Raw genomic sequence first — 10,391 nt, forward strand, 5'->3', positions numbered from 1 at the left:
TAATGAGGTAAGATAATGATACTTGAGCATATTACCGCAGATGAGGTTGCGTAGCATTGGACAATATTTGTATTTCATTTGAGTCTTAGAGGTGTTTTTGAACTCTGAAAATGTAGTCTACATGCCCTGGTCAAATGACCGTGAAAAGTGGATGAAGGAGGAGAGATCATTATGAAGGAAAATCTCAGAGGGACCTTTTATAATGGAAAGGCCCATAAGAAACCTGATGATGGAAAAACTCAGCAAGCTCTATATTCCTTTGCCTTTAAGAAAGCCTTCTAACTTCTCTAGTTTTCTTGAAATCATATCTTAAATCCTATCTTCTTGGGGGTGGGGTGGGGCAGTGACAGTTGAAAATTTTAGTGTCTTCCATCCATTAATTATTTCTAATTTATCTTTCTTTGTAGCTTGTTTGTACATAATTGTTTGCATGTTGTCTCTCTTACTTGACTGAGCTACTTGAGATCAGGGACTATCTTTTGGTTTTCTCAGTGCTCAGCACAGTGCTTGGAACTTAACAATTACTTAATGCATTTTTTATTGACTGAGAAATGCAGAAATGAGATGGGATGAAATAGATTGGGGGGTGACAACTTTGAAAAGCAATGTGGAATTATCCTGATCCAGACTAGTCTAGTTCAAACAATTTATGTCTTTGAATATGTGAAAAAGGAATTTAACTTTTTCGGAAGAGCCCTAGAGTTTAGACCTTGGAGGAATATGTAGAAACATTAGGGATACAGATTTTGACTTGATATCTAACCAACATAGTTGATGCAAAAAGAAATTATTTGTTTCCCTTGCGAGACAGGGAGTTTTCTGTCACTGAGGATTTTCTAGTAGAGGTTGAATAGCCTTCCTTGTCAGGGATATTATTGACAAGGAGACACTTGATCAGGTAAATGTTGAACTTAGTAGCTTAAGATATCTAGTTCATCTATAAGATTGCCGAATGCTAGAGAGTGACAACAAAGAAAGAGAGGCAGAGGGTGATGGAGGGGAGATAAAGGAGAATTCTTTATAAAATATCTGGTGAGTGGAACCATTATCTGGTTGGAATCTAGCTGTCTCTCTCTCCCTTCCAAAGTTTCACCACTGATCTCTCACACACACACACACACACACACACACACACACACACAAACACTACCTTGACAAAGATCTACAGGATATACTAGGCTAAATTCTGTTGGGCGAAGCCAAGAAGAAGTCAGTTAGTCATTTTTTCCAGCCTAGGGAACTTAGGAAGATAAATGGAGAGGTCTGTTGACAGTGTGGAGAGGGAATCTAGCTAGGAACTCCAAAGTGTGGAAGATGAGGTCAGGTGGGTGCATTCCATTGTCCAAGCATTGAAAGAGGGCTGTGACAAAGAGAGCCCAGGGGATCCCTGAGCAAGTGCTGGGTGAAGGAATGGCTACCTTCTGGCATCTCTGATGCCTACCCAGTATTGGATCACAAATCCAAGACAGAGGTTATAAGTATTGGTCCTAGGAAAAAGTTCTAGGAAGCAAATGGTAGCAGTATAGTTCTAGTTCATGCAGCAGAACATAGAATCCCAGACTAAAAGATGCTCTGAACTGGCAGAGTCTTTCAGCAGGTCAATAGTGACTGAATCAAGTAGCATTCTACCAAAACTCCTGACCAAACAATTTGAGAGACCCAAACCCCTGTCAGGAACTTGCAGAATTCAGCTCAGCAGGGCAATGAATACACTTCTCCCTGGATTACATAGCTTAGGGAGCACTGAAAGGTTTGTGGGTCATGGAGTTGTGAAAGCAGCAAAATGATAGAAGATAATAGGTCAGACAAGACATTCCCCACCCACACTCTTCTTACTCCCTACCAAAAGTCAATTAAATAGCCTGGAATGCCAAAACCAAAAAGATGACTAAAAGAATGAACAAACAAAAAAGGAACTTGATCATAAGGAGATACTCTGGTGACAAAGGAACTCAAAACACAAAACAGAGAAGAAAATGACTCAATAACATCTAGAAGCAAAGCCCATCTCTGTGCTTTTGCATTGGTTACTCCTTGTGCTTGGAGTGCTCTGTCTCCTCACCTCTATCATTGACTTCTCTTGCCATCCTTCATCTCTTAGCTCAAAGTTTACCTTTCAGGCTCCCATTGTGCTTTCCCTTCTAAGAGTGATTATCTTCTCTCCACTCTATAAATATTTTGTAGATACATAGAGATTTTTAAAATTTTTTATGCACCTCTGCCATTTGAACATAAGCTTCTTGATCCTTATTTTACTAGCACTTAGCACGCTTGTTGGCACATAGTAAGAACTTAAGAAATGCCTGTTAACTAATGAGTACAGGTCATCTAAGGCAATATTTTGTACAGATAAGGAAAATGAGGCCCAAGGAAGTTAAATAGCACAGAGGCAAGAAATATAATTTGAACTCAAGCCATCTGACTGCAGAGTCAGCATTATTTCCACATACTGCTTTCTTAGGGTTAGAACTAGAAGTTATACAAGTTCTCTTTGGATTCCAAAGCTCTGTGGTTGTAAGATTCCAGATTCTCAGAAATACAACCATTTTTCAAGGGACCCCTTTGTTATTGATATTCAATACTTTTCAGATGATAAAGGAGATGACACATTCTCTATTAGGAGGGCTATTATCTTTGTGGCACCTTTGTTTCATCTGCAGAGTTGTAGGGTCCTGTGAGTCATACTGAAAGCTAATGTTCATTGCTGGTAGAACAAAAGTCCAGGAAACGTGACAATTATCCTAATGCTTCTTCCTGGTGTCATATGAGTGTGTATGTGTGTGAGTGTGTGTGTGAGTGTGTGTGTGTGTGTATGTATGTGTCTAGATGAATAATTTCTATTCCTCCATTTTTGAAAAATCCGTTCAGGAGAAACAGAGTGACGTAAAATGGCAATCTTTATGAAATGCCACTTATACATAGAAAGGAATAAGAGATTCATTCATTACTCTGATGTGACCTATGGAATTTTTTTTTTATCTTTTCTTGCTTTTTACGAGACTGGCAGGACAGATAAATCAATTACAATCTTTTTCTTCCTGCTGGACACTGTATGCTTATTCATTAATTCAGAAAGCACTTAGGCATATTTGCTATAGAGTATACTGTTATGTATGCTATATAACACAGTGAAAGAGACACAAAGATAAATAAAACAAATCCACTCTTCAGGAATAAAATATGTATCTTCTCACGAAATTTTTATGTTTTCTTTGGTGTTTACTAATAAATTCATGACTGACATCTGTATCATTAACATCTAGTACAAGGTTATAGGTACTTTATAAATATCAATTGATTGATCACATTACTATCCTGCTTAAAGACCTTTGCTAGTCTACTTTTTAAAGTGGCATTTGAGACTTTTCATAATTTGGGACCTAATTAATTCCCAGATTCCTGTCACGTTATTATCTTTCCTATGATCATGTTCCAATAATGTTTCGGTGTGTAAGATTTGCTATTTTCTGCACCTGAAAGGCCCTCCCATTTGTCATTTCCATGTAAAGAAATTTAATCTATCCTTTAAGACCCAGACAAAGACATTCCTTGAGTGAACATAGGTATGGCACTTCATAAACCTTAAATACTATGCAAATATTATTGTTGTTGCTGGTGTAGTCAGTTATTCTTATTTCTGGCTCTGGCTCCCTTGTAGCTTTTTTGTTGTTATTTTTCTTATTCCATTACCACATTATAGTCTACATGGTAGTAACTTGCACTCAAATTTTAGTTTTCCTATAATATCATAAGTTCTTTAAGGACAGAGACCAGGCCTTTTTCTTCATTGTTTCTACAACATTAAGTATGAGCCTCTAATTCCATTGCTTCTTAGAGAGATGCTGAGGCTAAAATTTATAGGTTGTTAGAGGTAGCTTAATGTGGACCAATAAGAACTATAACTAGTATCTTTCTTGCTATGGCAAGGTCCAAAAATATAATTGGGACATGTAGCATTAAAGTGAATCTTAATAACAACTTTTAAAGACAGATTCAGTCGAGGGAGAAAAAGGGAAAAAAGATTCCTGGACACTACAAAGTCTATCTTTGTGGGAGAGGGAAAGTAGTGGCTCACTTGGGAGCACAAGAATAGTTGGTTGCCCTTCCCATTTGCTGCATTACCATTTCAATTAACTCTTGGGAACCAGGTATTAAGATCAGTTTATTCTATCCTATTGCTGAAGGAGTTTTCTAGTTAAAGAAACTTATTTCTGTATTTTACTCCTAGTAAAGACTCTTGATTGATAAAGGAAAGATTCAAATCAGAGACACTTGACTATACTAAAACTAAAACAACAAAAGATCCTATTTTGCTTGCCATCACACTCCACCCTTCCTGGATATTTGGCCTTACAATCTAAATGGCCACAGATCCTGGAACAAAGGAGGCATTATACTTCTTGATTATACTAAAACAAAAACAACAAAAGATACTACTTTGCTTGCCCTTACAACAAAGACAAAAAAGGAATAGGAAGGAAAGAAGGAAAGAGGGAAGGAAGAAATAAAAGAAAGAAGGAACAAAGGAAGGAAGGAAGGAAGGAAGGAAAGAAAGAAAAAATCCCTATTCTCAAGTAACATGTAGTCTACTGTGCCATTTAGGGTTAGCATAGAGTTCTAGGCCTGAAACCAGGAAGTCTCTTCTTCCTGAGTTTGAATTTGGCTTCAGATACTTATTAGCTGTATGAACCTACTACTTAAGCCTGTTTACCTCAGTTTCCTTATCTGTAAAATGAGTTTGAGAAAGAAATGGTAAACCACTCTAGTACTTCTGCCAAGAAGACTCCCAAAACAGGTTGCTAAGGAAGTCTCTGGGAAGGAAAACAACAACAAAAAACAAAACAACCAGTGACCGAACTACAAGTGATAACCCTAGATGTCTCTAGGTCAGTTCAGAGAGAGAGGGACATGACTACCACCTGAATGACTATGAAGGGGTCTCTGCAAAAGTAATTCTAGCAACTGTAGAGTCAAAAGATTTCTGGGAAAAACCAAAGCCAAGACATAGAAAGAAGTAGGGAGAGAATTCTGGGCATGGGTAATAACCAATAAAAATAAAGACTGAGTCAAGAGATGTAGTGCTTTGCATGAGGAATCACAAGTAGTCCAATTTGTAGAAAAGAGTAAAGTATAAGAAGATTAGAAAGATGGAGGGCAGAGGAGAATCAGGTTATCAAGTTTTAAAAGTCAAACAAAGAATTTTTCATTTGATCTTGGAGGTGATAGGGAGTCACTAGAGTTTATGGAAAGAGTATGTGTGTGGTGGTGGAGGGAAGAGTGACATGGTTAAACCCGCACTGTGGGAAGGCAATTTTGATAGCTGAGTGGAGGGGCTGGAGTGGAAAGAGACTTGAGGTAGGGAGACCAAGCACTTGGAGACAGCAATAAACAACAACCAAACCATCAAATAAATACAGATATAAACAATATATCATAAACAAATTATAAATATATGTCAAATTATAATAATGAATAAAATAAGATATGTACATAATTATTCTCAATGCAGAATCATTAGAGAGGCAGAACAATAACAATGGGATGGGGATTAGGATAGACTGCTGAGATGATAGTGTTTGAGCATCTCTTCAAGGAACAGGCAATTATATGATCTAGAAGTAAAGACAGGTGAAATCCCTCCCAGATTTGGGGAATGGCCAGAACAAAGCTCTACTGCAAGGTTGTTTCAGCAATCACAATTCATTGTATTCAGTGATATAGTCCCTCTTATTCTGTGTCATCCTATTTTTCCAAATATCCACTTCTTTGGTGAGGATTTTCAGTTTTTGTTCAAATGTGTTTATTCTTTCAAGTCTTCTCTCAAAGTCTCTAATTCAACTCCTTATCTCTTCTTTAATTTTTTTTTCAGAGTAGACATTCCATTCCTTCTGAAAGTTCTTATTACTAATCTATTGCTTTTAAAAAAAAAAATTCTAATGAAATTGTTTTTATCTATTGCAGGGACTCAACTTTTATTTCATAGACCTTCAGGGAGTCCATGAATATATTTCAAAGGGGTCATTTGCATACAATTACTTTGACTCATCTTTCGTTTCCTACATGATTTACTATGTATTTTACTTATACTTAAAAAATCCTTATTTTCAGAAGGGGTCAAAAGGCTTCACTAGACTGCCAGAGTATCTATGACACGCAAAGGTTAAGAATCTACCATGGAGTTCTTTTTCATAGACATGGAGCTAAAAACTGTGAATACAAAGAAAGACAAAAGTCCCTTCCCTGAATGAGTTTCATAATCAAATGGGGACAACAACATTGCTATGAGTTTTCTTATTTCCTAAGATTTCTTTAGTACTAAAGGGGATATTAATCTGCCACTATGGTTTCTCTCAGAATTCTTTCAACTCTGCAGGTGCTAAAATTACTTTTACAGAGACCCCTTCATAGTAACTGAGGTGGTAGCCATGTCCCTTTTTTTTTACACTGACTCAGAGACATCTGGGATTATCACTTGTAGTACGGTCATTGGTTGTTGTGTCTTGTGTTATCTTTATTGTTGTTGTTTTCTATCCCAGAGACTTTCTTTCTACATGTTATTTTCATTCAGCTATTTTACTAGGTAAGATTCTGTGTGATTTGGTGCATTTCCATATTTGTTTATAGGTTACTTTTAAACAGCGAGTACAACTGCAACCAGAATATTCAATTCCCACCCCATCATGCTGTCGCAAAAACTTTCTCCAAGACCACCAGCAGAAGTTCAGCCCTTATATCTGAGCATTTTCTTTCTCCTGTAGTAGAATTTTCCTTGGTTATCAATTTGAAATAATTTTAAACAGCTTATTTTATTCTCTCATCATATGTCCTGTGTTTTAATTTACTCAACTGCATTTACATCTACTTCTTCATCTGAACATAATTCTTCTTGGTAGGAAAAAAAAAGAAATTAAATAATTATTTCTGTTGCTTACTTGTTAATCTTATAACATCTCCCCCCAAAATTCCTTATATATTATTTTAATCCCAGGGATGATGATGGTGATGATGATGATAACTCATGTTTCTGAGTTAACAAATCTTTTCCCTCAAAACAGACCTATAAGGTAGACTGTCCATCTCCTTTTTAAAGATGAACAAAACTGAATGAAAAAAAGAGAGGGAAGGACTTGATTTATAAACTACTTCTGTACAGCACTAAAACTTCTTTCCACTAATGGGATCATTGTTTTGATAACATTCTGTAGATTTTTGTTTAGACTATGCTTTCCAAATCTTTTATGTCCCACATTAAAATTCTCAAGTTGCATATTATTATCAGTAATTTATAGGCTTATATTATTTTAAATGTCTTCCTCCAATTAAAAAGAGTAGTGTAGTAATAGTAATAGGAGAAGGAGTAGGTGAGCTATTACTCATACAGATAATAAACAGTACAACTAGAATTCAAATAGATTATATGATTCCAAATTTAGTGCCTTTCCTACTATCATATTCCTCTGTTCCTCACTCTCCTCTTCTACCCTCTCACCTCCCTTCTCTTCTCTTCCCTCTCTCCCTCTTCCTCTTCCTCCATCCTTCCTCTATTCCTCCCCTCCTCCTCTTCCTCCTCCCCCTCTCTTTCTCCTCTTTCTCTTTTTTCCTTCTCTATCATCACAAAATCACAAAAATAAGAATTGTAAAGGACCCCAGAGACAATTCAGCCTCACTGGGTACCCAGCCAATGATTCCCTCTATTCAATGCTCAACAAATATTCATCAAACCTATTTCAAAATCACAACCTACTGCCTCCTGAGGCATCTTATTACATTTTTATACAGCTCTATTTGGAAGAATCTTCCATTCTTTCTAGATCATCCTAATTTCTTCTGTCTTCATTTGGTTGTTTTAACTTCTCTTTTGCTGTAGACTCATATCCTGATTATTCAAAAATGTATATATCATAAACACATGCATACATGTACATATATGCATACCTATGTGTTTGTATACATATATGCATGTATATATGAGAGAGAGAAAGAGAGAGAGAGAAAGAGAGAGAGATGCCTTGTTTCTTTTATCATAGGAATTCTGGACAAAAACGTCTATCTGAATTTACAGATTGAATTCTTTGTATTAACAAAAGGGAAAAAAACCCTTCAGAATCATGATTGCCTCTAACTACATGATTTTCTGTCCTGGTAGTCCCTCATCTCTCTGTTATGTGAGGAGGGTGGCAATGTCTGTTTATTGCTTCTCTAAGACCACAGTCTTTTTTAAAGTTACTCAGAGGCCACATGGTCTGACTTTTATTTGCTTTAAAACCTGCATTATGATGCCTGTTCCCCCCACACTCCCCCTTACCACACATATTCTGTTGCTAACCAGTGTTTGACCTAGTGGTCAACTTTTGTTCATTCACAGATATATGGACATATGTAACAGTATCTTCCTCAGTCCCCAAAGCTGGACATGAATGTACAAATTACTTGTAATATTATTACTTCTACTATCACCATTGCAATTATAATCCATAGTCATGGCCATTTTCTCTACCATCATCATTATCACTACTTTCATCATAGTCACTTTAATAATTCACCATGTGAAGAATACTATGACAAATGTTGGGAATATATAGAATGATGGAATAAAGTCTTTTATCTTGAAAATCTCACTCTCAGGAGAAAAGTAAAATTTTCTTTAAAAGTTCTATGCAGGGATTTAAATAACTAGGCTTTCTGTATTGTTTTTTCATCAAATGTACATTAAGTAAAGCAGCATTTATCGGAAATCACTGGTAGCCAGACATCTTATTTCAAAATGGTATGTACCATCCCTAAGTGTAACAGTAATTAAATGGTTTGAAAAAGTAAACCATTAAAACAGACTTAATTAAACCCCATGTAGGCTTTAGCACAAATGGGCAAATGCCATTAGTAGAAAAGGCCTAATTAAATAAAACAGTCTCTGGCAAATCTTTTTGAAACTTGGTTTTCTTGGACTGGACTGAATCAGGCACAGCAATTACATGAAATCCAGACCCAACTGTGACCAAGAGGAAAATGGTCTCCCAAATTGGATTATTTGGCTCTATTGTCCACTGTTTTAGGTGCTACTGAGTTACAGTCACAGATAGTGTCAGAGAGAATATAGTGTTGAACATACATATGACTATGAATATCTGTGGCCAGGGATACATGCATTTGTTTTTCCTCTCCTTTTGGAAAATCATAACTGGGAATCCTTCAGTTAGAGAAATGATAGTTGCTGGAACACTAAAGTTGACAGCATGGTCATTAGGGTAGACCTCATGGGAGAGAGACAAGCCTGTCTTTCAGGGAGACTAGCTCAGTCTTTGTCGGGATTTGAGGGAGAGGCTGGAAAATGTAAAGGCATTGCAAGAATGATAGAGTCCTACATATTGGGTCTTCCAAGGAATCAGAATGACACTGGTAGAAATCAATGGGGTATAAGGCCCAAGATTGGCAGTCCTTTGGTGCTTCAAAGAAGAAATGTCCTTCACTCCCTCAAAAGAATGTTAGTCCTGCACAAAGCCATAATCTTCCAACCTTTGTTACAATTCTGTCACTCCCAAAATTTCTTCTTCTAAGAAGCATCATTGATCCAGTTAAGACCTAGAAAGGCTAAGTGTTAGTATATTCCTCCAGATAACTTCCAGCTCCAACATTCTATTTTCTAACATTTTGTGTCAAATACAGATGAAGGAAGCATGTAGTATAGTGGGGGGAGGGGAAGGTTGACAATGAATTTAACATCAGCAGTTATGATTTGAGTCCTAGCCTTGGCACACATAGGATACCAGATTATGGGATACAAATCTAGAGGGGACCTTAGAGATTTTAAATTGAACTTCTTTGTTCTATAATTTAGAAAACTGAGGCTCAGTAAGATTAACTGATTTGTCCACAATAGCACAGATAGTAAGAAGCAGACCTGTGATTCAGTTCCACATTCTTCGACTTTAAAGTCTTTCAAATGTAACATAGATCTCCTAAAAAAATGTTGAGCAAATAATTTATCTTTTCTCTGCTTCAATTTTTACACCTATAGAATGAGGATAGGGAGTCAGGTTGGTGTAGGTTTAAATTCTGCCCATTATCATATACTGGTTATATGACTCTAAGCATGTCCATTTGATCTCTCATAGCCCAAAATAACTCTTTAAAATCATAAGTTGCAAAGCAAGTATCCATCTGCATTGGGAGAAAGAGATTCTTTGCAGATTCGTGGCACAAAATGAAATCACAGGTCTGGTCCCTTTCCCCCAATTTTTTTCTTATACATTTCCTAGGAGTGTGGTGGAGCCTAAGTGAGATAATCCGTGTAAGATCTATTAAAATAATCCAGTATCATTATGTTATTCCAACTTGGAACAGTATTAAAAACTGTGTCATCTTCCTTCATATAGCAATCTCTTGATGTAGAG

The sequence above is a fragment of the Notamacropus eugenii genome, chromosome 4 (assembly GCF_028372415.1).
Source record: "Notamacropus eugenii isolate mMacEug1 chromosome 4, mMacEug1.pri_v2, whole genome shotgun sequence".
Lineage (NCBI taxonomy): Eukaryota > Metazoa > Chordata > Mammalia > Diprotodontia > Macropodidae > Notamacropus > Notamacropus eugenii.